At 39.3% G+C, this 27857-nt stretch overlaps 1 protein-coding gene across 1 annotated transcript in view; it reads right to left on the reverse strand.

Moving 5' to 3' along the window:
- Positions 1–27857, reverse strand: part of LOC110543785 (neurocalcin-delta) — an 81320-nt gene that overhangs the window by 36737 nt on the left and 16726 nt on the right.

The raw sequence follows: 27857 nt of genomic DNA on the forward strand, positions 1-27857 counted from the left end.
AGCCTGTGGAGGTCAGAGACAATTTGTGGGAGCTGTTTCTCTCCCGTCATGTGAATCCTGGGGGTCAAGCTCAGGTCATCAGGTGTAGTGGTCCCTCTTCTGTCATATACTCACTTGATCCCCTGAGCATGTCATTTAGCTGGTTGGGCCACAAATTCACGTATGTAAAACAATACCTTATGCAGTATGGGTCAGATGAGGTGTGTGGTGAGGCTGAAAACTACCCCAAACACGATCAAGCAACAGCACTGACAATGACAGTTATGGTCCAAGGATCTGTGTCTTTATTTCACGTCCACTTCAGACCTCACAGGGTGCAAGCCACAGAGGCAGGCACAGAGCAGCTCATGCTGACTCAGTCTGGTGATGAGATTAGAGTTTCAAGTCTTTCAGTGCAAAGCAAACTGCTTTCCCTCACTTTTGCTGGCTGGACTTCTGAGTTATTTTTCCTTCTACTCACCTATGTCACCCACATGGTTACCACATACCTCTTAAACATAGTTTCTGGCATATAATGATATAACTTTTAATTGACTAAATCCTTGAAGAACATGACTTTGTAGCTAGCTAAAGACTCACTTTTCTTGTAAAACTCTACCAGGAAGACTCCATGACAGCTAAATGGTGTGCGATCTAGATGATCCTCTTCATTTCCGGTGCTAGGAGAAAGCTGACTGAAGACAACATGAACAGCTGAGGAACCGACAGGCGTTCTCTCAATAGGTCTAGTACTGACACTACACCCCAGAGATTGAACTGTACCCTGTTCAGTCACAGTGACTCGACCAGGAAACCCAGTCCAAATACCCACTGCCTCTGAAAGTCGACGCAGCACACACCAAATGCACACCCAACAGCGATTTCCCTGTTCACACTGACATCCGCAGAACTCTGACATCATCTTGTTGTCTTCTCTCATGATGCAGAGAAGTTGTAATGGGGCTCAGCCAGTGCTGAGGACTGTGTCTCCCTTGCCAGGAACTGGGGTGGGGAAGGTAGGAGCCCCAGTCTGGGCAGTAAATCACAAAAAGAAGACTACAAGAAGCCAAGAGAGATGTTCTCATTGCTAATCAAAACAGGCAACAAAGGATTGTATTTAAGAGCTATGCAGGAGACCTGTGAATTTGCCACAGCCAGTGTGGGATGCAGAGCTCACTTCCAGCATGACATCTTAGTAAGACCCTGACTCCCCCTGGTCCCCAAAAGGTCTGGATGTGTAGCTCGGTGGTAAGGTGGTGACCTAATGCATGGGAGTCCCTGCATTTAATCCCCGGTAGTAGGGAAAAAAAAGAGACCAAATAAATAAAAACGAGAAATAATGAAAGAGAAACAAAAGAATGAAGGAAATAAAGATACATTCATATTTTTTCAGTCTTTATATTTCTTCTCAAAAATCATCCAAGGATCTTTGTTTCCAACAGAGTCCTTTCATTTAATCTCATTTTTCTCAATAAAATGGTATTCTGACACTTCTTTTTGTCATACTTAAATTTTTAAAAGATAAGAAATACTTGGTGCATCCTAGACCTTTTATTCATAAACTACTAAATTGAATTTTTCAAGTTCCCAGTAATTTTCAGATTTTCATCCAAGAAAAGCAGACAATGCTCACAAACAGAGATGATCTGGTGGCCACAGGTCTGGTTTGCATTGCCACTGAGCACATGACAAGAGAGACAGGAGGGAGCCAGAGAGATGGCTGAGTGGTTAAGGGTGTTTGTTGCTCTTCCAGAGGACCTGGGTTCGATTCCCAGCACTCACATAGCTACTCACAACTGTCAATAACTTTAGTTCCAGAGGATCTGGAGCCCTCATACAGACATACATGCATGCAAAACATCACTGCACATAAAAGTAAATCTTTAAAGAGAGAGAGAGAGACAGGAGAACGGCTGCTGACATTAAGGTGCCCGCAGGTTCCTCCCACAGCTTCAGTGGTGTGAAAGAACTCAATGGTGCAGGCCAGGGGTGCAGTTTTTGAGGCTTGTGCTTGAAAACATTCCAACAAGGGAATCATGGCAACTGCCATGGTTCCCCAGCCATGCAGCCCATCCCTCCCCTCAGCTTACCAGAGTTGCTCTTCTGTGCAGAGCCCTGGAGAATGACAGTTCCATGTGCGGAGAGTGCCTCTCTGAGCCACTTGCCACCACCCACTCACCCCTTCCCGCCATGACTACACAAGCTTTGCTTACTTTAGAAAACATCCCAAAGGCTTGAGCTCAAGGGGAGCCTGGCTACCACATTGTTGGCTTATTTTTAAAAAAGTGAAAAAAAGTCAGATGTATAAAAATTATAAGTATGGGGAGCCAAGATGGCAGCGCCGGGAGAGCACCGCGTTTGAGAAGCAGGACAGCACTCACCATGCAGAGACCAGGAGACTGAACTCTGGGCCCTGAAACTGCATCAATCCTGTTTCCCAGGTGAGGGGAGGCTCCCACGGTGTGGGAATCGGTCGGGTCCACTCACGGCTACCCAGCCAGAACCTGGAAGAAATCCCGGGTAACACAGGCTTTGTGTCTCCGGGCTGGAGCTGCAAGTGTCCCTGCCGCAATCACTTTCTCAGGCTGATCTGTGAGCACAAGGGTGCCTGAGGCTGGGAGTCCCAGCCTCAGGGGGACCCCACTGGGAAGCAATCTTGCCAGACTGATCACGGGTCACCCAGTCTATCCCCGGAAGGTCGCTAGGACGGCGGGTACCCACCGCCAACACAACTGAGCTCCTGCCTCGCAGAGAGCTGCACGCTCAGCTCAGCAGTACAGACAAGCTGCGCGCCCCAGTACAACAGGGACTGGGAACCCCTGTCCAGAGAGGACCCCACAGGGAAGGAAGAAACCGTGCTGCTGGGGTCACCTAGGGAAAGTCTAGCAGCCTGCAGATCGCAGACAGGTGAGTACTCCCAGCCATCACAGATCTGGGCCCAAACAGGGAGCACAGAGTGATCAGAAACTCAGCTTCCACAGACTAGCAGGCAGGCGCACACTCCACCAGCCCAGAGGCCTGCATTGTACCAAATACACCTTACAGGCAGAACTGTGCACCCCAAGACACCAGAGCAGTACTCACCCGCCACAGATTACCTCTTGGGTTCTGGGGCACAGAGCCCCAACCTCAGACCTACAAAAGACTGGGAACCCTGAGATCAACCCCCCAGATACTGCTCCAAGGGGCAACCAGTTATCCCTAACAAAACCGACCAAACCACGGGACACACAGGTTACAGCAGTTGATCACTCAATTTACAGCAAGAAACCCAGAAGGAGGGCAACTGTCTCCAGGACTTCTCCCAGTGAGAGGAGAGCCCGCTCAACTAATAAGGACCACAGTTACTACCCAGGTCTCTAGGCCTGAGGTGAGCTGTAGCAACTCCTGAAAAACACCAGACATCCAGTGACTATACCCAAAAAGTTGGAAAGGCTTCCTTCAGGAAAAACCATCTTCCTGCCAAAGGGATTCTCTCTACTACAAGAGTCCAGGAACAACCAGAAACTAAATTCAAACAACTAAGATAGCCCAATGGGTAGAGGACAGCGTAAAAGTCCAACCAACAAAAGCCAGAGCAATATGGCATCTCCAGAACCCAGTTATCCAGGGGCAAATAGCCCTAGACACCCCAGCATAAATGAAATTCAAGGAGATGACCTAACATCTATGCTCATGAAGAAGATAACAGAGGAAACAAATAAAATACGAAAAGAATTAGAGGAAGATAAAAACAAACAGATCATGGCTATCCGTAAAGAAATGGAGGAAATTAAAGACAAGGAGATTATGGCCATCCGTGAAGAAATACGGGAAGCTGCAGCCAAACAGTCTGTGGCCTTTAGAGAGGAAATGCTTAAATCACTGAATGAAATAAAAGAAACAGTGGATTGTTCAAACAAACAGCCGAAGGAATTGACGGAAAACATGAAAATGCAGTCAGACAGGGGAAGGAAACCAACTCAAGACCTGAAGATAGAATTGGAAAAATTAAAAAAAACACAAATGGAAGAAATTGTGGAGAGAAAGAACTTAGGGAAGTAAGCAGGAACTACAGAGGTTAGCATAACCAATAGGATACAAGAAATGGAAGAAAGAATCTCAGGTGTGGAAGATATAATGGAAGAAATAGATGTATCTGTCAAAGAAAATGTTAAATCTAAAAAATTCCTGACACAGACCATCCAAGAAATTCAAGACAACATAAAAAGACAAAACCTAAGAAGAATAGGAATAGAAGAAAAAGAAGATTCCCTGCACCAAGGCCCAGAAAAGATTTTCAACAAAATCATTGAAGAAAATTTCCCCAACTTAAAGGAGAGACCAATAAGAATACAAGAGGCCTATAGAACACCCAATAAATTACACCAGAAAAGAAAATCCTCCCGCCACATAATAATCAAAACCGTAAGTATACAGAACAAAGAAAAAATACTAAAAGCTGCAAGAGAAAAAGGCCAAGTAACATATAATGGCAAACCCATTAGAATCACACCTGACTTTTCAACAGAGACTATGAAAGCCAGAAGGGCCTGGACTGATATCATGCAGACCCTAAGAGAACACAGATGTCAGCCCAGGCTACTATACCCTGCAAAACTCTCAGTCCTCATAGACGGAGAAAACAAGATATTCAATGACAAAAACAAATTTCAACAATACCTACAAACAAATCCAGCATTACAGAAGACACTGGAAGGGAAAATACAACCCAAGAAAGCTAGCTACATTCAAGAAAACACAGAAAATAAATAACCCCACTACAGTAAAACAAAAAGCAACCAAGCACACAACCGTATGACCACAGCCAACGTCAAACTCAAAGGATCTAACAGCCACTGGTCATTAATCTCTCTCAATATCAATGGACTTAATTCTCCAATAAAAAGACACAGACTAACAGAATGGATGTGTAAACAAAACCCAGCAATCTGTTGTATACAAGAAACACACCTAAGATAGACATTACCTGAGGGTAAAGGGATGGAAGACGGCTTTTCAAGCAAATGGACACAAGAAGCAAGCAGGAGTAGCCATTCTAATATCTGATAAAATAGTCTTTCAACCAAAATTAATCAAAAGAGATGGGGAAGGACACTTCATACTCATCAAGGAAAAATTCCACCAAGAAGACATCACAATCCTGAACATCTATGCCCCAAATACAAGGGCACCCAGATTTGTGAAAGAAACATTGATAAAATTTAAACCACACATAGATCCCCACACACTAATAGTGGGAGACTTCAACACCCCACTCTCAACAAAGGACACGTCAACTAAACAGAAATTAAACAAAGAAACAATATCTCTAACAGAGGTCATGAATCAAATGGACCTAACAGACATTTACAGAACCTTACACCCAAACACAAAAGAATTTACCTTCTTCTCAGCACCTCATGGAACCTTCTCCAAAATAGACCACATAGTTGGTCACAAAGCAAGCCTCAACAGATACAAGAAGATTGAAATAATCCCTTGTATCCTGTCTGATCACCATGGAATAAAGCTGGACCTCAGTAACAACAAAAATAGCAAAAAGCCTACACATACATGGAAACTGAACAACTTGCTACTAAAAGACAGCTGGGTCAGGGAAGAAATAAGGAAAGAAATTAAAATCTTCCTAGAACTCAATGAAAATGAAGACACAACATACCCAAACTTGTGGGACACAATGAAAGCAGTGCTAAGAGGAAAGTTCATAGCACTAAGTGCCTTCAAGAAGAAATTTGAGGCAGCGCATTCAAGCAACTTAATGGCTCACTTAAAAACCCTAGAAAAAGAAGAAGCAGACACACCAAGAAGGAGCAGACGGCTGGAAATAATCAAACTCAGGGCTGAAATCAATCAATTAGAAAGAAATAAAACAATTCAAAGAATCAATGAAACCAAGAGCTGGTTCTTTGAGAAAATCAACAAGATATACAAACCCTTAGCCAAGCTAACTAAAAGGCAGTGAGACACATCCAAATCAACAAAATCAGAAATGAAAAGGGGGACATAACTACAGACACTGAGGAAATCCAAGCAATTATTAGGACTTACTTCAAAAGTCTATATGCAACAAAATTTGAAAATTTAAATGAAATGGACAATTTTCTTGATCGATTCCACTTACCAAAGCTAAATCAGGACCAGGTAAATCAATTAAATAGTCCTAAGGAAATAGAAGCAGTCATCGAAAGTCTCCCATCCAAAAAAAGCCCAGGACCTGATGGTTTCAGCCCAGAATTCTACCAAACATTCAAAAAAGAGCTAACTCAGTTCTCTTCAAACTATTCCACAAAATCGAAACAGAAGCAACATTACCAAACTCATTCTATGAAGCCACAGTCACCTTGGTACCTAAACCTCACAAAGACCCAACCAAAAAAGAGAACTTCAGGCCAATCTCCCTTATGAACATTGATGCAAAAATACTCAACAAAATACTCGCAAACCGAATACAAGAACACATCAAAGATATCATCCACCATGACCAAGTAGGCTTCATCCCAGGTATGCAGGGGTGGTTCAATATATGGAAATCCATGAATGTGATCCACCATATTAACAAACTGAAAGAAAAAAACCACATGATAATCTCCCTAGATGCTGAAAAAGCATTTGACAAAATTCAACATCCATTCATGTTTAAAGTATTGGAGAGATCAGGGATACAAGGCACATATCTAAACATAGTAAAGGTGATATACAGCAAACCTATAGCCAACATCAAACTGAATGGAGAGAAACTTAAAGCAATCCCACTGAAATCAGGGACAAGACAAGGTTGCCCACTCTCTCCATATCTCTTCAACATAGTGCTGGAAGTCCTTGCTAGAGCAATAAGACAGTTGAAGGAGATCAAGGGGATACAAATTGAAAAGGAAGAAGTCAAATTATCACTATTTGCAGATGATATGATAGTATACGTGAGTGACCCCAAAAACTCTACCAGGGAACTCCTACAGCTGATAAACACCTTCAGCAAAGTGGCCGGATACAAAATTAACTCAAAAAAATCAGTAGCCCTCCTATATACAAAAGACAAAAGGGCTGAGAAAGAAATTAAGGAAACAACACCCTTCACAATAGCCACAAATGACATAAGGTACCTCGGAGTAACCCTAACCAAGGAAGTCAAAGACTTGTATGAAAAATATTTCAAGTCTCTGAAGAAAGAATTAGAAGAAGATAAGAGAAGATGGAAAGATCTCCCATGTTCATGGCTTGGTAGGATTAACATAGTAAAAATGGCCATTTTACCAAAAGCAATCTACAGATTCAATGCAATTCCCATCAAATTACCAACACAATTCTTTACAGACCAGGAAAGAAAAATTCTCAACTTCATCTGGAATAACAAGAAACCCAGAATTGCTAAAACAATCCTCTACAATAAAAGATCTTCTGGAGGTATCTCCATCCCTGATCTTAAGTTGTACTATAGAGCAACAGTTTTAAAAACTGCATGGTACTGGCATAATAACAAAATAGTGGATCAATGGAACCGAACAGAGGCCCCAGAAATAAACCCACACACTTATGGACACCTGATCTTTGACAAAGGCGCCAAAACCATACAATGGAAAAAGGATAGCATCTTCAACAAATGGTGCTGGTCCAACTGGATGTCTACATGTAGAAAAATCAAAATAGATCCATACTTATCACCCTGCACAAAACTGAAGTCCAAGTGGATCAAAGACCTCAACATAAAACCTGACACATTAAATCAGCTTGAAAAAAAAAGTGGGGAATACCCTAGAACTCATTGGTACAGGAGAAAACTTCCTGAACAGAACACCAACAGCACAGGCTCTAAGAGCAACAATCAATAAATGGGACCTCATGAAACTGAAAAGCTTCTGCAAAGCAAAGGAGACCATCACCAAAACAAAGTGACTGCCTACAGATTGGGAAAGAATCTTCACCAACCCTTTATCTGACAGAGGACTCATATCCAGTATATATAAAGAACTAAAGAAGCTGAAAAGCAGCAAACCAAGTAATCCACTTAAAAAATGGGGAACAGAGCTAAACAGAGAATTCTCTATAGAGGAATACTGAATGGCAGAGAAGCACTTAAAGAAATGCTCAACCTCACTAGCCATTAGGGAAATGCAAATCAAAACAACCCTGAGATTTCACCTTACACCCATGAGAATGGCCAAGATCAAAAACTCAAGTGACAACACATGCTGGAGAGGTTGTGGAGAAAGGGAAACCCTTCTCCACTGCTGGTGGGAATGTAAACTTGTACAACCACTCTGGAAATCAATCTGGCGCTTTCTCAGACAACTAGGAATAGTGCTTCCCCGTGATCCAGCCATACCACTCCTAGGCATATATCCAAAAGAGGCTCAAGTACACAAAAAGGACATTTGCTCAACCATGTTTGTAGCAGCTTTATTTGTAATAGCCAGAAGCTGGAAACAACCCAGATGCCCCTCAACTGAAGAATGGATGCAGAAATTGTGGTACATCTACACAATGGAATATTACTCAGCAATGAAAAATAAGGAAATCATGAAATTTGCAGGTAAATGGTGGGATCTGGAAAGGATCATCCTGAGTGAGTTGTCCCAGAAGCAAAAAGACACACATGGTATATACTCACTCATATAGACATACAACGTAGGACAAACCCACTATAACCTGTGAATCTAAAGAAACTAAGCAAGAGAGAGGACCCTAACTAAAATGTCCAATCCCCATCCGGAAAGGCAAAGAGGATGGACATCAGAAGAAGAAGAAAACAGGAAACAACCTAGGAACCTACCACAGAGGGCCTCTGAAACCCTCTGCCCTACAGACTATCAAAGCAGATGCTGAGCCTGATGGGCAACTGTTGGGCAGAGTGAATGGAATTTTATGTAAGAACTGGGAAATAGTAAGAGCTAGAGAGGACAGGGTCTCCACAAGGAGAGCAACAGAACCAGAAAATTTGAACACAGGGAACTTCCCAGAGACTCATACTCCAACCAAGGTCTATTCTTGGAGATAACCCAGAACCCCTGCACAGATGTAGCCCAGGGCAGTTCAGAGTCCAATTGGGTTACATAGTAATGTGAAGAGGGACTGCCTCTGACATAATCTGATTGGCCTGCTCTTTGATCACCTCCCCCTGCAGGGGAGCAGCCTTACCAGGCCATAGTAGAGGACAATGCAGCCACTTTTGATGTGAACTGATGGACTAAGATCAGAAAGGAGAGGAGAACCTCCCCTATCAGTGGACTTGGGGAGTGGCATGCATGCAGAGGGAGGCGGGAGGGTGAGTTTGGGAGGGGAGGAGGGTGGGGCTTATGGGGGGATGCAAAAAAAAGAAAAAAAAGAAACATGTGAAGACTACACTGACAGAAATCACCGAAACAATGTAACTATAACTTTGGAGATGTTACCAGGAGAAGGCTTGTATAGTAATGATACATGTAATGACACATTACATATCCAGAGGCTTATGGGCAAATAAATGCTTTGGCACTGCATGCATGTTGTAAGTTAATAGATTCTGAAAGAAAGACAGAGCGTTCTAAAATTAGACAGGGGTCTGATGAGCCAAATCAAGAGTCTTTTTTTCTCATCTTTTGTAGGCTCTCAGTCACCTAATGGTTGATGGACAGAGAGCAGTAATTATTTTCAAGCAACTGATGTATTAGAATTTTAATTAAGACAGTCAGCCATGTGTCCCTTTGGAAATAAAGAAGGTATTAATGATTATATTGTCTCTGTACTAATATAGGGCCTTTATATACTCAAGGCTGAATATATTTCTTACTGTAGCCCTCTTGGGGGAAACAGTAATGTAATATGGGCAGTCAAACAACAGGAAGAAAAATCAGTCATGACAGTGGCTGTATTTTAAAAACACATCAGGCTTCAGAGGATACTCTCCACACAAAGTAGTATTTGTAGATGTCACCAAAGATGATTCACTGATTTTTTTTTCATATAAGTGCTTCTGTACAACAAATGGAATTACACATGATTGCATTGCCTTAAAATATTACCTTCAACCTCCCAACTTATATTCTGACACACAGTACCAGTGATGGCAGTGCAGCATCTAGAATAAGGGTGGATTTCTTCACCGGGCACCTCCACTCATGATTTAGTAAAATTGATTCAACAGAAATTAAGAACACAGGAATGTCCAGTTTTTTTTATTGTCATATAAGATCACATTCTAATCTTTCAGGACTTTCATCAGTGAGAAATGCAAAGGAATATTCCCTTTTGACACTGCCTGTTTTCCTAGGAAGTAACAAACCACAGGAAGCACAAGAATCCCAGGAATAATTTCATCAGAATGTTTCAGGATTGAAATATCACTTTTCACTAACTAAAGTGCAGGCTCCCTTGATTGTGAACAAATGTCCTTTATGTGTAAGAGTTAATATAAAACTTCTACCTTCTTGTGATGTAAACTCCCAGAGGATTACTGCCAAATCATATGTGTGGAGATGTTAATTTTGTCCCCAGTTTGTGGAAATTAAAATATGCTCATGAATGGGGTAATGGAGTCATGGAGCCCTGAAAAACAGTCTTTCTACCAACTTCTCAGATGTAGAAACTAGTGACTGAAGGAAGATAGTTGGTGAAATCTAAGGCTGAAGGGTGTGACTGATAAATTGCTGTTTTTTGCTATATTGTCTCTTTTGAATAAGTTACTGATGATCATATGGTTTCGTTGGCAGAGATGGTCACACGACAACATTGATGTTCATGCTTGGGTGATAAAATATTAGCTATTCAACACTGAAATTTAGATGAATCACCCTCCTTTATTGCTGGGCAAAAACTAGCAAAAACTTTTGTTCATTATTTTTTCTGATTCTAGTTGGACTTCTAAAATGTGGTGCACAGCAATGTCTCTGGAAATTTTTTTTTGTTGATTATGCTGGACAACATTATAGCCTTGAGGTTGATTGGCTACTCCATGCTTGCTTTGAAGTTTGAATTCCATACTTTGAAATTAAAAAATAAAAAAAGAGATAACTCTGGGGAATCATGGAGTTGGTCTGATCTAGATGCCTTGAGAAGCATGTGCCATGGGATTTTCAGTTTATAGTCAGGAGCTCCTAAGACACTGTCCATTTCAGTTCCCAAGACCTGAAGCACTCCCTCAGGCTTTGAAGCATTCAGGACACCTGTGTATCTGTGCATCTCCTAGAAGTCAGAAAAGCATATTGAAGCTTGAAAGAACTTTTAGTCTTATATACTAATCCTGTGTGCCCTGTATAGTTTGCAAATGTCAGCAACTATGACTGTATTCTTCAGGGGAGCTGCAATTACATTCTGTTTCTGATAAATATGTAAAAATCTGATTTCATGCAATAAATTTGTCAATCATCAATCTTACTTTGACTGCACTAACCTTTGCTAGATAGACAATGTTCCCTCTGACCTAATTCAGGTAACCCTGGATTGGCACATAAGTACATCAAGCCAAGTACCTTCTACAAAGGTTGGCTGAAATCTGATTCTACATTGAAACCCCAGCCTCTTCACATTCACTGCCCTTGCCTAAATCAGTCATCCATTCCAACATGCATTATGGTAGTCAGGACAAGACAATTTCCAAATATATAATAGATAACATGTCCCAGGAAGACAGAAATGTCTGAGGAGGTAGAGACTAGCATGAAGGCATCTGAATCTATATTTAAATCTGCATCTGTACCAAAAAAAACCCCTACATAAACTCTATGTGAATCCATCCCTGTTCAAAAATACCCCTTTTCCCACTGAAAAATGTCTTATCTCTGTTATTAAAAACAAACAACCACTTCTGCTGAGGGAAGACTAGTCACTTTCTGTAGTCTCACTTACTAAATTGCCTCAGATTCTTGAAGTTAAAACTATCTAACAAACCTCTGAAAACTTACCTCTAAATCATACCACAAAGATAACAAAGCTTCAAACAGAAAACCTGTAAGGGATTTCACATGTCCAAATGCTTCAGCTACTGTTCATTCATATTTTCGGCATCAAGGATGTTACCAACATAAGAGACTCTAACACCCCTGTTTTTAGAGACATGAGTTTTCTTCAGATATTTTGAATATCCAAATGTGGTTTCTATGATCATATTCAAAGAGGTCATTTAAAATGATATTCCCATTTCCATTGCCCATTATCCACAACTTCTACTCCTCTAAGAAAGACGTTTAATTTTTTACAATGAAGAATATACCCTCCATATTATTCTGCTGTAGAGTGTTAATAATTCCATCTTCCATAGTTCCTACTGCTCTGCTTGCCTCTACTCCAATGCCTTGTTCTCATAACACAATATGAACCACCTGATCAGTCAGTCATATCTCTTTTCTGATCTCTGTGTATCTAAACAACTACTAGTTACAAATCAGGCATCCGGTGTAGTTCCCCATAGTAAGAGCTTTTATTTTCCCTAATATGAGAAAATAGGATCTTATACAGTCATGCTAAACTATAAAATTTCTTCTGAATTTCATTGAAAATAACCTGTGAAAAAACAGAATCTTCTGGAGTTCAAAAATGAAATAATTACACAAAATTTAATGGTTTGTTTTTAACGAGAGAAGGATAAAACAAATACATCATGGCTGACACACGGTGACACAACTTCAAAACTAGCACTTTGTAGCCAAAGGAAATCATCTATCCATGAGTTTATGCCACACTGTTCTAATTATGGGGATTCAGCTAAAAGAAAGAAACATAAAGAAATTTTATTAGTGAAAAAGTGTAAAACATAAATCTCAAACATAAGATTAAAATAATGGTTCCATTTCAAGAGATTTTAGTACAATTAATTAAATATTCACATGGTATTATACATAATTAAAGATTTATAATAGTGTAGCACTGGTTTTATTTTTTGTTTATAATTTACTAACAGATTAATTTTCATTTTAACTAAATTTTAAGTTAAAATTCCTTTTTGAATGGGTTTTGTGCCTGATATCAAGATGGGAGTTCTTATCTGGTCTTAACAAAATTATGTAGCACTTGGAGACAAAGATCAAACCAAGGAGTGCTGCACTGGAAGCCAACACAGAAAAGACTTCCATAGCCACCATAATCTTCTCCTTTGTGCTGTGGTAGACAGGGAGGAAGGTGACCCACACACAGAAGAATACCTGCATGCTGAATGACAGGAACTTGGCTTCACTGAATGTGTCAGGCAAATTTCTAGACAAGAAGGCCATGGCATAGCTCCCAAGTGCCAAGGAGAAGAGGTATCCCAGGACACAGTGAAAGGCAACTGCTGATCCTTTGTTGCACACAATGATGATGTGGCCATGTTCAGCATGAGCATCATGATCAATGAATGGTGTAGAGGTAACCAGCCAGATTCCACAGAGAACAAGTTGGATCAGTGTGCAGATGGGAATGATGAAGTTAGGGGTCCTTGATACCATTAACCACCTCACCAATCTAGCTGGAACAGTGACCTTGAATACAATAACAACTGTGATAGCTTTGGCCAGTACTGTGGAGAGAGCCACAGTGAGCAGAATTCCAAATGCTGTCTGCTGCAAGATGCAGGTGGCTGTGTTGTGTGGGCTAATGAAGAGCAAGGAACTGAGGAAGTAGATGATGAGTGTCAATAGCAGGATATAACTGAGAGCCTGAATATTGGCCTTGAAAATGCATGTGTCTCTGTGCTTCACAAAGACTACAAGAACCACAGTTGTGAGTGCAGAGAAGCACAGTGCTGCAGTGGTGAAAGCCATACCCAAGAAGTCTTAGGACAAAAAGGTCACAGATTTCTGGAGGCAGTAACTCTTCTCTGAGTTTGCATAGTGACTTTCTGGACACATCACACACTGGTCGATATCTGTTCAGAAATAAAGGTGACTGTGAATCAATCCTCAGGTGTTCCCTTTTCCCCTAAGTTGTTACTCAGCCTCAGCTCATCAAAATGTTTCCTGATTCACCTCCTTTATTGTTTATTGTTTCAGAAAGAAATACCAGGTTGCCTGTGAATCATCTCAAATCTATGAAGCCATTTTTGTCTATGGTGACAAAAATCAAAGAATCCCAATGATCTTTGCTGTTTTTGTATGTTTGGCTTGAATTTATGGCTTCATGCATCTATTTTTTTTTCAATGCAGTTTATTCAGGAACATTGAACAATCCTCGGACCCCGGGGAAAGCCAGCCCACAGCTTAAATAGCCTCTGTGTAGCCAACCCAGGCGTGCCACGGGGGCAATGCAGATAGGTCCACATACATGGAAGCAAGCCAGCATCTATTTTATAAGTCATAAGATGACAGAATAATATTGTACAATGCTAATTTTATTCATACTTCACTTTATGAAGAAATTGCTAATTTCTAGGTGTATACTTTGTACAGTATGGACAATAGGCTTTGAAATTAATTTCTTATATACTGTTCTAAGATTCAGGACCCATATTAAATTATTTTCCCCAAATCCCCTGGATACACCCAATTTGGTTCATATTATGTATGATTTTGAAATAATAAATACCATTATATCCTTGAAGCTTAAAACCTTCACTAATATATGTTTTTACATTTAACTATAGCCTTATGTTTAACATAAAAGAAGAAAATTTTTGAAGTATTTCTATATATTCAAAAAAGAAGTTTGAAATACTCTGCTTCTAACATTTGTGTCATTTATCTTGAATTAATAACATATACTCCTTGGTTTGCAATGAAATATTTTTATTATATTAAACCTTTCTGTATTTCTAAAAATTATCACTTCATCAAATAATTTTCTGTTTTACATTTTGAACTAAACATTATCAAGTTTATTGTCAGAAAAATCAAATCTGTATTTTGATATATGTTTTCTTTAGTGATCTTGAATAGTAATTTTTTCTCAAGATAATTTCACACTCAGAGCTTATTCCTTTGCTTCTGTTATGAGTGTTTTTTGTTGCTTTTCTATTGTACAATGTATGCTTTAAGCTTTTATTTATATGTTTCATTAACTAATATATATATGTGGATAACATCTTTTTTTAAAAAATAAGTTTTTCATATTCTGCAATATTGAATCATTGTTAGTTTGAAATTTTAATTTTGACCATGTATGTGTTCACTCATATTTTACTGTATTTCAAAATATAGTCACAAAGACAGGATATTGCATTCATGACTGACGTGTTCCTACTCTGTGCATATTGAATATATTTATGCACTTACCATATATCTGAAATACAGGGAAGGACATTTATCAAAAAAGTATTACATACCTGGTCCTATAGACCACACACAATTTCAGGAGGTGGGAGACCATATCATAAGAGGAGGAACTTGATGCAGCCAATTAGTTTAATGTACTTATTGTCAAACAAACTTCTAAATGTTCTTGTTTATGCACATGGAAAAGTAATACTCTCATTCTTACTCTAAGAAGCCTCTCTTTGCTGTGATCTATGAAGAAGGCCAAGAAATATGACTGTGAAAGATCCTGAGAATGAGTGATGCATTAATGCCCATCCATAAAGAATGACTTTTAAACCATCTATTCCAACATTCAAGAAATATAATGGAAATAAATGCAAAATGTACACAAGATGATGGTTGCTAATTGTGTCTAGGCATCATATGTATTGCACTAAAGAACTCTCAATAATTACGGATAATGTCGCTGGTTGATTCTTCATAAGGATGAGATGAAGAATGAGAGAATTACTGTTCCCTTCCCTGTTAAAGTATTGCTTGTAAAGATACTTTTAAAAAGGAGAGGTAAATGTGTAACAAGTGATGACTGTATCTGGCTCCAAGGCACATTCTGAATCCAAAGGTCATGAAGATTAAACCAAATATGTCACAGAAAAATGAAAAAAAAATTCGTGCAACTGGTAAAGGGACAGTTAAGGATGAGAAGAGTAATAAGCATTAGTAGGGTGGAGCATACCTGGGATATACTGAATACATTTCAGAAATTTTTCCATCTTATGAACTATTCTAAATCAATTTAGACTTTAAAATTGAAAGTTTCAAATTTAGGCTATAAATAGCCATTGTTCAATGTATATTGAAGTCACAATAGGACTGAGAGACATGCAAATATAACCAGTCTGAGGTTTACCAAATGGAGCTTTGTTGGCTTAGCCCATAGACAAAGAGTGAAGAAATAAGGTAAAACTGGGTGTCAAAATCACTGAACTGGTACTTCCTTTTAGTTTTGGATTGACAAAACAATACTGGATATCATGCAGGGCATTCCCAGACTATATTTTGAAGAGTCGGTAGTTCGTTTGTCTGTGGAAACTATCTGGAATGTTTGACCTATTGGGTTCCTGCAAATAGGCATGAGGACTTTCTGGTTGTATATAGGATTTTCTTGGAAAACTGGGAAGTTAAATGCAGTTTTGGGGGCTATATGCCCCTCTGCACTTCCTGGACTGTTTGTCTACACAAGGCCATTTTATTTTTAAGAAACTGCTTTGACCTGGCTATCAACATACATGTTTTGGAAGGTAACTGAGTTAGACAAGTGCAGTGTGTAAGAAAAGGCTAGAGTTTTAACACCTCACTCCCATCAGAATGGCTAAACTCAAAACCTCAATGGATGACACATGCTGGAGAGGTTGTGGAAGAGAATGAACCCTCCTCCATTGCTGGTGGGAATGTAACCTTGTACAACTGCTTTGGAAATCAATCTGGCATTTCTGAGAAAATAAGAAGAGTGTTACTTCATGATCCACCTATACCATTCCTGGGCATATATTCGAATGATGCTTAACCATAAAACAAGGACATTTGCTCAAAATATATTCATAGCAGCTTTGTTAGTAATAGCCAGAATCTGGAAACAACCCAGATTTCCCACAACAGAGGAACGGGTACAGAAAGTGTGGTACATTTATGCAATGGAATACTACTCAGCAATTATAAACAAGGAAATCATGAAATTTGCAGGCAAATGCTGGGAACTAGATAATATCATCCTGAGTGAGGTAACACAGAACAAAAAGACAAATAAGGTATATGCTCATTTATAAGTGGATATTCTTCACATTATATAGAATAAACATAGTAAAATCTCTAGCCCTAAAATGCTAAACAAGGAAGACCCTAGGGAAGAGATTGACACCTCATTCAGAAGGGCAAACAAGACTGAAGTAAAAGAAGACAGGGAACAGGACAGAAGCCTGCCAGGGAGGCCCTCTTAAAGACTTTACCCATCAGGTTGTCAGAGGAGATGCTGAGACTCATATCCAAACTTTGGGCAGAGTGCACGGAAACTTATGAAGGGGGAGTTACAAAGATGTGGAGACAGGAGCTACACAAGGAGACCAACAGAGCCAAAAACACCTGGGCCCATAGTGGACATGCAGAGACTGAAACTCCAACCATTGGCCTTGAATGGAGATTTCTTAGACACCTTGCTCAGATGAAGTCCGTAGGTGCTCAGCTTCAAAGTGATTTCCAAGTACAGGGCTGTCTCTGACTTGAAGTCAGTGGCCATCTCTTTAATCACCTCCTTCTAGGGGATGCAGTCTTGCCAGGCCACAGAGGAAGATGATGCAGCCAGCCCTGGTGATACCTGATAGACTAAGGTCAGATAGAAGGGGAGGAGGTTCTTCCCTGTCAGTGTATTAGGGGAATGGGAGAGGTAAATGGGTAGAAGTGGGAAGACAGGTGTGACTCAGAGGAGACAAGGTAGAAGCTATATCAGGGATACAAAATGAATAAATTGTAATAAATAATAAATAAATAACTTAAAAATTAAAAGAGAGAAGCTTGTGTAGACATTTCAATATCTAAAGAATAGACTACACAGCAAATCTAATCAAAAGAGATGGGTAATATTACATATTAACACAAATAAAATTCCATGATATTTCACAATAGCCTCAAATAATATTAAATTTCCTAGTGTAACTATAAGCAAGGGAAATAATTATGTGGTAAAACTTCAAGTCTTTGAAGAAAAAAAATTTGAAGCAGCTATGAGAAAATGGAAAATTCTTCCATGGTTATGAATCAATAGGATAACAAAGTAAAAATGACCACCATACCAAAATCAATCTACCGATTCAATGCGCTCCCCTTAAAATTTCCAACACAATTATTTACAGATTATGCAAGGATAAATCTTGACTTCATACGTGAAAATTACAAAGCCAAAATACTCAAAACAGTCTTGAACAATACAATAACTATAGGAGATATCATTACCTCTGACTGGAATTTGTACTAAGAGATATAGTATGAATGGTGTTGGCATAAAAACAGAAATATTGACAGACATATTGGTAATTGAATAGATCTCTATCTATCTATCTATCTATCTATCTATCTATCTATCTGAGAGTTCCAAGATGGTGGCAACCAGTGCACACCATTTCTGAAGGGCAGAACACCAAAAACTTGAAAACTTGTGAGTGGATGGTTAGCTGAAGCCAGAGCATTGACTTTGAGGTTTCCAGGGCTAGACCCATGTGCTGGGACACCCTGGATCCATCCTCTTCGTGGATGTCTCCGGGTCTGAAAAGTGGCCAACTATGGAACCCTGCACTCCCAGCTGCACCTTCACTTGCTCAGCTTGCCCTGGTGGTGCAACAGAGGTGGGGAGTGCATAACCCCAGGTATGGGGCACCTCCTTACTCTAAAAGCCAAACAGGGACCCAAATCTGAAAGTAGAAATCTGTGGGCTCTCTGTGCTTATCACATACACCTGTGAGTGAGTGTGCTCAGGACTTCTGTGCTTCCCACACAAGCCTGAAAGTGAGTTCATGGGCCCTTTATGCTTTGCACACCCACCTGCAAGTGAGTGTGCATGGGCCCTAGTGCTCCCACACATGCCTGTGAGTGAGTTCGCAGGTCCTCAGCACTTTCCACACAGCCTGCCAGTGAGTGCTTCTGCAAGAGAGTGCATACAGAGCCTGGAAAATGGGTCTTTCTGCACTCGCAGCCAGACATCAGATACCTCTGACACACACCCCCATTATGGGCAACATAGGGATGTCTGGGACAACAACCTCAACACTGAAGCCCCTGTTCTCTGGGTTTCCCAGTGGAGTCCAGACAAACATTTCCTAGAACCAAGACAGTGCAGCTTAGGCAGATCTGAGGGATTGAAGCACAATGCTTGGACAGGCCTGTGGGCCACTGAGCCATTCATGGCACCTGGACATGCACACTGAGCCTGCAAAATATGCCAGAACCCTCACCTGTACTTAAGCTTTGTCCTTATACTTCACTTCTCCAGGCAGACACACCTACACCCACACTCCTGCACTTGCACATTTGCACCTGCAACCTTCCTCGATTAGCAGCATTTGAAACACCAACACCCACTCTCAAACCAGTGGACCTCTCTAATCTTCCTGAAGAATTCCCTGGACTCCACAGAAAGACAGACACAGTCTGCAGTATGGGCTCTAAGGAACAAACAGAAAAGGCTACTGATCATCAAATGGCTAGAGGCAGGCTTAAGAACACATCCAACATAAATTAGGACATCACGGATTCACCAGCAACCTCCAAAAAACATAGGTATTTTAATTCATTGGAATCACAGGAAAATTATTGTAAAGCTATGCTTATTGAATTATTAGAGGCACGTGAATAAGAAATGAACAAAACTCTTAAACAGCTACACAAAAATAGAGGCACATAAAGAGGAAAGAAACAAAGCTCTCAAAGAAATACCAACAAAAAATAGCAACCCAAATATAGACACATAAAGGGGAAACAAATTTAAAAATGGATGCCATCATAGAAAGATAGGAATTCACATTCAAACAGATGAAGGAAATGGTGCAAGACATGAATTAGAATCAATTAGAATTAGAATCAATGAAAAAATACAAACAATGAAAACTCAGGAGCTGGAGAACTTAGAGAAAAGACCAGGAGCCAAAAAAGGTAAGCATCACCAACAGAATACAATAGATGGAAGAAAGAATCTCAGGCACTGAAGATACAATTGCAGAAATTGAAACTTCTTTCAAAGAAAAAGTAAAATCAGAAAAGTTCCCAACACAAAACATCCAAGAAATCAAGGACATCATGAAAAGAAAAAAAATCTAAAAATAATATGAATAGACCAAAAAAAAAAAAAAAATCCCAGGCTCCAAGGTCAAAACACTAAATCTACAGAACAAAGAAAAATATTAAAAGCAGCAAGGGAAAAAAGGACAAGTAAAATGTAAAGGTTGATTTAGCAGAATCACACCAGATTTCTCAACAGAAAGCATGATAGCCAGAAGGGCCTAGGAAGATGTCGTGCAGACTCTAAGAGAACACAGATGCCAAACCAGACTACTATACCCAGCAAAAATTTCAATCACCAAAGATAAAGAAAACAAAATATTCCATGACAAAATTAAACTTAAACAACATCTTCATAGCAACCCAGCCCTACAGAAGATACTAGAATGAAAACTTCAATCTAGCGAAAACAACTACACCCAAGAAAATAAAGAACATAGATAACCTCACAACAACAACAACAAAGTCAAAAGAAAACAAGCACACAAACACACTATCACCACCAACTCCACAATAAAGGAACTAGCATTTATTGGTTTATCTATCAACATCAATGGACTCAACTCGCCCATAAAAAGACACAGACTAACAGAATGGTTGCAGAAACAGGATCCAACATTCTGCTGCATCCGAGAAACACACCACTGCAAGAATGAGAGAAACTACCTCAGAATAAAGGGCTGGAAAAATATTTTTAAAGCAAACAGACCCAGAAAAAAAAGCTGGGGTAGCTATTCTAATATATAATAAAATAAACTTTCAAACAAAATTAATAAAAAAAATGAGGATGGAAACTTCATACTCATCAAAGGGGAAATTCCACCATGAGGACAACACAATCCTGAACATCTATGCCCCAAATACAAGAGCATTGGTATTTGTAAATGAAACAGTACTAAAGCTCAAATTACATAACCATCCCAACACCTTGATAGTGGCAGACTTCAATACTCTACTCTCTCCATGGGACAGATCATCAAGACAGAAGCTAAATAGGGAAATAATGACACTTACAGAGGTCCCAAATAAAATGGGCCTACAGAAATTTTCACCCAAACTCAAAAGAGTCTACCTTCTTCTCAGCACCCCACACAACCTTTTCCAAAGTTGACCATTCTCCATAGTCAAACACAAAGCAAGCCTTAACAGATACAAGAAGATCGAAATAATCCTATCAGAACACCATGGCCTAAAACTAGACCACAACAACAACAACAGAAATAACAAAAAGCCTACACATGCATGGAAACTAAACAACTCTCTACCTAATGACAGTTTAGTCATGGAAGAAATAAAACAAAGAAACTCAATGTAACTCAATGAAAATGAAGGCACAACTTACCCAAATTTATGGGACACAATGAAAGTAGCGATCAAAGAAAAATTCACAGCACTAAGTGCCTTCAGACAGAAGTTGGAGATATCTCATAGAAGGAACTTAATGGCACTTGAAAGCTCTAGAAAATAATAAGCAGACACACCCAAGAGGAGTAAAGGGTTGGAAATAATCAAATTCAGGGTGAAATCAATACATTAGAAACAAGTAAACAATTCAAAGAATCAAGCAAGAGCTGGTTCTTTGAAAAAAATCAACAAGATAGACAAACCCTTAGCCAAACTAAGTATATGGCAGAGAAAAACTATCCAAGTCAGCAAAATCAGAAATGAAAAGTGGGTTATAATGACAGACACTGAGGAAATTTAGAGAATCATTAGGTCTTACTTCAAACGCCTATGTCACAAATTTTGAAAATATAAATGAAACGGACAATTTTCCTGATAGATTCCATTTAGGAAAGTTAAACCAAGATCAGGTAAATAGATTAAACAGTCCTACATGGCCCAAAGAAATGGAAGAATTCTACCAGACCTTCAAAGAAGACCCAAAGCCAATACTCTTCAAACTATTCCAGAAGATAAGAAGAGAAGTAACATTAACAAACTCATTCTATGAGGACACAGTCACATTGATACCTAAACTACACAAAGATCCAACAAAAAGTAGAATTTCAGACCCATCTCTTCTTATGAACATGACACAATAAAAGAAAAAAAAAGTCTCAATAAAATACTCGCAAACCAAATCCTAAACCACATAGAAGATATCATCAATGATGACCAAGTAGGCTTCATTCCAGGTGTGCAGAGGTGGTTCAATATACTGAAATCCATTAATGTAATCCAGCACATAAGCAAACAGAAGGAGAAAACAAAACAAAACAAAACAAAAACATGATCATCTTCTGAGATGCCAAAAAAGCATTTCACAAAACCCAACATTCATTCATGTTTAGACTTTTAGAAAGATCAGTTATACAGGCACTTACTAAACATAGTAAAGGAAATATACAGCAATCCTAGAACCAACAAAAAACTAAAGAGAGAGAAACTTAAATCAATCCTAATGAAATCAGGACAAGGCAAGGCTGCCCCCTATTCCATATCTCTTCAAAATAGTACTCGAAATCCTAGCTAGAGCATTCAGACAACTAAAGGAGATAAAGGGAATAGACACTGGAAAGGAAGAAGTCACAAAAATTCTATCAGAGAGCTCCTTCAGCCAATAAACACCTTTAGCAAAGTGGCTGTATACAAAATTAACTCAAAAAAATCTGAAGCCCTCCTATATTCAACAATCAAATGGGCTGAGAAAGAAATTAGGGAAACAACACCCTTCACAATAGCCACAAATAACATAAAGTGTCTTGGTGTGACTAATCAAGCAAATGAAATACCTATATTAAAAAGTACAAAACTCTGAAGAAAGAAATTGAAGAAGACTATCCAGCAGGGTATTAAAGCAGATGCTGAGGCTCATAGCCAAACTCTGGACAGAGTGCAGGGATTCTAAAGAAGGGGGAGAGCAAAAGATGTAGAGGAGACAGGAGCTCTACAAGGAGAGTAGCAAAGCCAGAAAATCTGGGCACAGGGATCTTCTCTGAGACTGATACTACAACCAAGGACCATGAATGGTGTTAACCTAGAACCTCTGCACAGATGTAGACCATGGCAGCTCGGTCTTCAAGTGGTTTCCCTAGTAATGGGAACTGGGGCTGTCTCTGACATGAACTCAGTGGCTGGTTCTTTGATCACCAACTCCCCCTGAAGGCAGGGACAGTCTAACCAGGCCACAGAGGAAGACAATGCAGACAGTCCTGATGAGACCTGATAGACTAGGGTCAGATGCAAGGGGGGACATGGGAGGAGAAGAGAGAGGGAGGGCAGTATTAGCAATAGATGAGGGAAGGGGCTAACAGCTGGAATTCAAAGTGAATAAGTTGTAATGAATAAAAAATAAAAAAATAAATTGAAGATATCAGAAGATGCAAAGAGCTCCCATTCTCATGGATCTGTAGGATTAACATGAAAATGGCCATCCTACCAAAAGCAGTCTACAGATTCAACTCAATTCCCATCAATACACCAACATAATTATTTACAGAACTTGAAAGAACAAGTCTCATATGGGGAAAAAAATTCAGAATTGCTTAAACAATCCGGTACAAACTGTTTTCAACATGTGCTATAGAGCAATAGTAATAAAAACTGCATGGTACTGACATAGAAACAGACTGGTGAATCAATGAAATAAAATAGAAAAAACCCAGAATAAACCCATACACCTATGGATACTTGATTTTTGACAAAGATGCCAAAACAATACAATGGAAAAAGATAGCATATTTAACAAATGGTACTGTCCTAATTGGAAGGCTACATGTAGAAAATGCAAATAGATCCATTTTTATTACCCTGCACAAAACTAAAGTCCAAGTGGATCAAAGACCTCAACATAAAACCAGACACACTAAACCCATTAGAAGAAAAAGTGGGGAAGAGCCTTGAACTCATTGTTACATGAGACAACTTCATGAAGAGAACACCAACAGCACAGACTCTAAGATCAATAAAAGGGACCTCATGAAACTGAAAAGCTTCTATAAAGCAAAGGACACTGTCATCAGAACCAAATGACTACAGACTGGGAAAAGATCTTCACCAATCCTACAGCTGACAGAAGGCTAATATCCAGAATATATAAAAAACTTAAAAAGTTAAACACCAACAAACCAATTAATCCCATTAAAAATGGGGTACAGAGCTAAACAGAGAATTCTCAATAGAGCAATATCAAATGGCAGAGAAACAGAGAAATGCTCAACATACATAGTCAACAGGAAAATGCAAATAAAAAACCCTGAGATTTCACCTCACACCCATCAGAATGGCTAGGATCAAAAACTCACATGCTGGAAAGGATGTGGAGAAGGGAACATTTCTCCATTGCTGGTGGGAATTTAAACTTGTTCAATCACCTTGGAAATCAATTTAGTGCTTTCTCAGAAAATTGGGAATAGTGCTGCTGCAAGATCCAGCTATACCACTCCTAGGCATATATCCAAAGTAAATTTAAGTATATCACCTACCCCTGCAGGGTTCAGTCATGCTAGACCACAGAGGAAGGCAATTCAATGGTCCTGATGAGACCTGATAGTAGAGTCAAAAGAAAAGGGGAAGAGGACCTCCCTTATCAGCATATTAGATGAGCATATATTCTGAAGTAAACAACAAGGACATTTCTTCAACCATGTTTGTAGCAGCTATATTATTAAAAATAAAAAGCTTGAAACAACCTAGATGTCCTTCAATGGAGAAATGGATACAGAAATTGTGGTACTTTACACAATGGAATACTACTCAACAATTAAAAACAAGGAAATCATGAAAATTGCAGACAAATTGTGGGAACTAGAAAAGACCATCTTGAGTTAGGTAACCTAGAAGCAGAAAAACACACATGGTATATACTCACTTGTAAGTGGATATTAGCCATATAATATAGGATAAACATACTAAAATCTATACTCCTAAAGAAAGTAAACAAGAAGGAGTACCCTAGGGAAGATGCTCAATATTCATTCAGAAGGTTAAATGTGATAGACATTGGAAGCAGGAGAAACCAGGTAACAGGACAGGAGCCTACAATTGTAGGCCTCTGAAAGTCTGTACTGATCTAGGTATCAAAGCAGGGGCAGAAACTCGTAGCCAAACTTTGGGCAAAATGCCTGGATTAAATAGAAAGACCAGGAGGGGAAAGAAGCTCCAAAAGGAGACCAACAGAGCCAAAAAATCTGAGCCCTGGAAGGGGGCCTGCAGAGACTGATAACCTAACCAAGGACGTGTAGAGGACATTTAACCCACTCTCATATGTAGCCCATAGACTCAGCATCCAAGTGGAGTCCCTAATAAGGATTGCAGGGACTTTCTATGAAATGAACTCTGTGGCAGGCTCTCTGATCACCTACCCCTGCAGGGTTCAGTCATGCTAGACCACAGAGGAAGGCAATTCAATGGTCCTGATGAGACCTGATAGTAGAGTCAAAAGAAAAGGGGAAGAGGACCTCCCTTATCAGCATATTAGATGAGGGGCATATGGCAAGAAGAGGGAGGGAAGGTGGAACTGGAGGTAGACAAGGAAGAGAACCACAACTGTGATACAAATTGAACAAATTTTAATAAAAGATAATTAAAAATTTTTAAAGAAATAAATATAAATCCAAACACATATTACTACCTGATATTTTTATAAAAATATCCAAAGTTACCTACAAGGATAAAAAAACAGCATCTTCATCAAATGATAGTACTAAAACTAGATTACTATAAAATATATATAATATATATAATAATATATAATAATATAATAATGCAAATAACAAATTCATCACCTTGCACAAAACCCAACTATCAGTGGATAAAAGATCTCAAGATAAAAGAAGATACACTGAACTGTATAGAAGATAAAGTTTGGAATAGCCATGAATGCATTGGAACAGGCAAAGCTTTTCTGACTAGAACACTGAAAGGAAAGGCACCAAGGTGAACAATTAATAAATGGCATCTCATGGAATTGAAAATTTCTGTAAGGCAAAGGACACAGTTATTTAAGCCAGGCAGCTTCCTACATAAAGAGAAATTATTTACACAAACTTCACATCTGATAGAGTACTAATTGTAAAGATTATATAAAGGACTTAAAAAACCTGATTTCAAAAAAACAAAAATAAAATTGATGTGCAGACCTAAACAATGAGTGTGTAATAGAGGTATACAAATAGCTGGAAAAAAAAAACCTTAAAGAAGTGTTCAATATTTTTAGGCATCAAAATATCTAATGCAAATCAAAAATACTTTGACATTCCTATTTCTACCATAATGGACACCTCATGTTGGCAAGGATGTGGAGTAAGAACATCTCTTAAATGTTGATGTGAATACAAAAATAGCTCTAAGTAAATGAATACCGCAGTTCCTCAGAATGTTGGGAATTGATCTATCACAGTATCTAGACATATAACTTTTGGGCATATAACCAAAGAATGCAACATCCAACCACAATAACACTTGTTCAACCATGTTCATTGTAGCTTTATCCATAATATCTAGAGACTAGAAATATTCTAGATATCCCTCAACAGAAAAATAGATAAAGAAATCTGGTACACTTACACATTAGATTATTACTCAGCTGTTTTTTTAAAAGACATTATGAAATTAGCAAAAAGATGGATATTACGAGAAAAAAAAAACATCCTGAGTGAGATAATCCAGACCTATAAAGACAAGTTTGTTGAGTACCACTTCAAAGTGGAGAGTAGCCCTTAGATTAATAACAACCAAACAACATTCCATTGACCACACACACAGGGATCTTTTCTGAGACTGATACTGCAACCAATGACCATGCAAGGAGATAAACTAGAACCCCTGCATAGATGTAGCCCATGTCAGCTCAGTCTCCAAGTGGCTTCCCTAGTCAGAGAAGAGGGACTGTCTCTGACATGAACTCAATGACTGCCTCTTTCATCATCTCCTCCTGATGGGGGAGCAGTCCTTCCAGGCAACAGGAAAAAAAAAACAACAAAAACCAATGCATCCAGTCCTGATGAGACCTGATAGGCTAGGGTCAGACTGAAGGGGAGGAGGACCTCCCCTATCAGTGGACTGGGGGAGGGACATAGGGGGAGAAGAGAAGAGGGTGGGATTGGACAGGGACAAGGGAGACAGCTACAGCTGGAATACCAAGTGAAGAAACTGTAATAAATTAAAAATAAATAAATGAAAAATGAAAAAGAAGTCATGGAAGTAGCCAAGAATTATTTGATCTGATTTAAGGACCACTCAAGGAGAAGCAGAGCATGAATGACACTTCTTGGGTAACCAAGAGCAGGAGATTGGATATTCCAGAACCTAGGGTAAAATGAAATATAACTGATCTAAGAAAACCTCAATAAAATGATGCCTAATGATTAGGAATATCCTAATTAGAATATCCTAGTGATATTCTACTACATTCATAGTTGAATGCCTTATCCAATCATCATCATCAGAAGTTTCCTCTGGCAAGAATTCAGAGTGGATTCAGAAATCCACAGCCAGACTGTGTGAAGAGTGTCTAAATTGGAGGTCTCCATCAAAGCCCTCCCTGCAGAGCTCAGGGATTCCACTGAGAGCAGGAGGTGGGAGGATTATAAAAGTTGGGGGGATGGAAGGCACCAGGAAAACAAAGCCCTCTGAATCAACTACAAAAATGGTGCATATGAACTCACAGAGACCGAAACAGCAAGCATAAGGCCTACATGAGTACACCTGGTCTTCTGCATGTATTTTAGCTTAGTATGACAATGAGACTTCTGACTTTGAGGATGAGTGTGTCTCTGACTCTTTTGTTTCCTCTTGGGAAACTTTAAATTTCTAATCAAGGAACAAAAGTCTATATCTTCTCGCTAGTCCTTTTCCTTTGGCTTAGGTATTTCAGACTTCTATGGACAAGTTGGGAAGTTCTCTATCAGCCTGTATTTATCTGTCTCATTGGAAATCTTATTTTCAGCACAAGGAGTACAATCAAAGCAGCAA

This window comes from Meriones unguiculatus (assembly GCF_030254825.1).
Source record: "Meriones unguiculatus strain TT.TT164.6M chromosome 13 unlocalized genomic scaffold, Bangor_MerUng_6.1 Chr13_unordered_Scaffold_34, whole genome shotgun sequence".
Taxonomy (NCBI): domain Eukaryota; kingdom Metazoa; phylum Chordata; class Mammalia; order Rodentia; family Muridae; genus Meriones; species Meriones unguiculatus.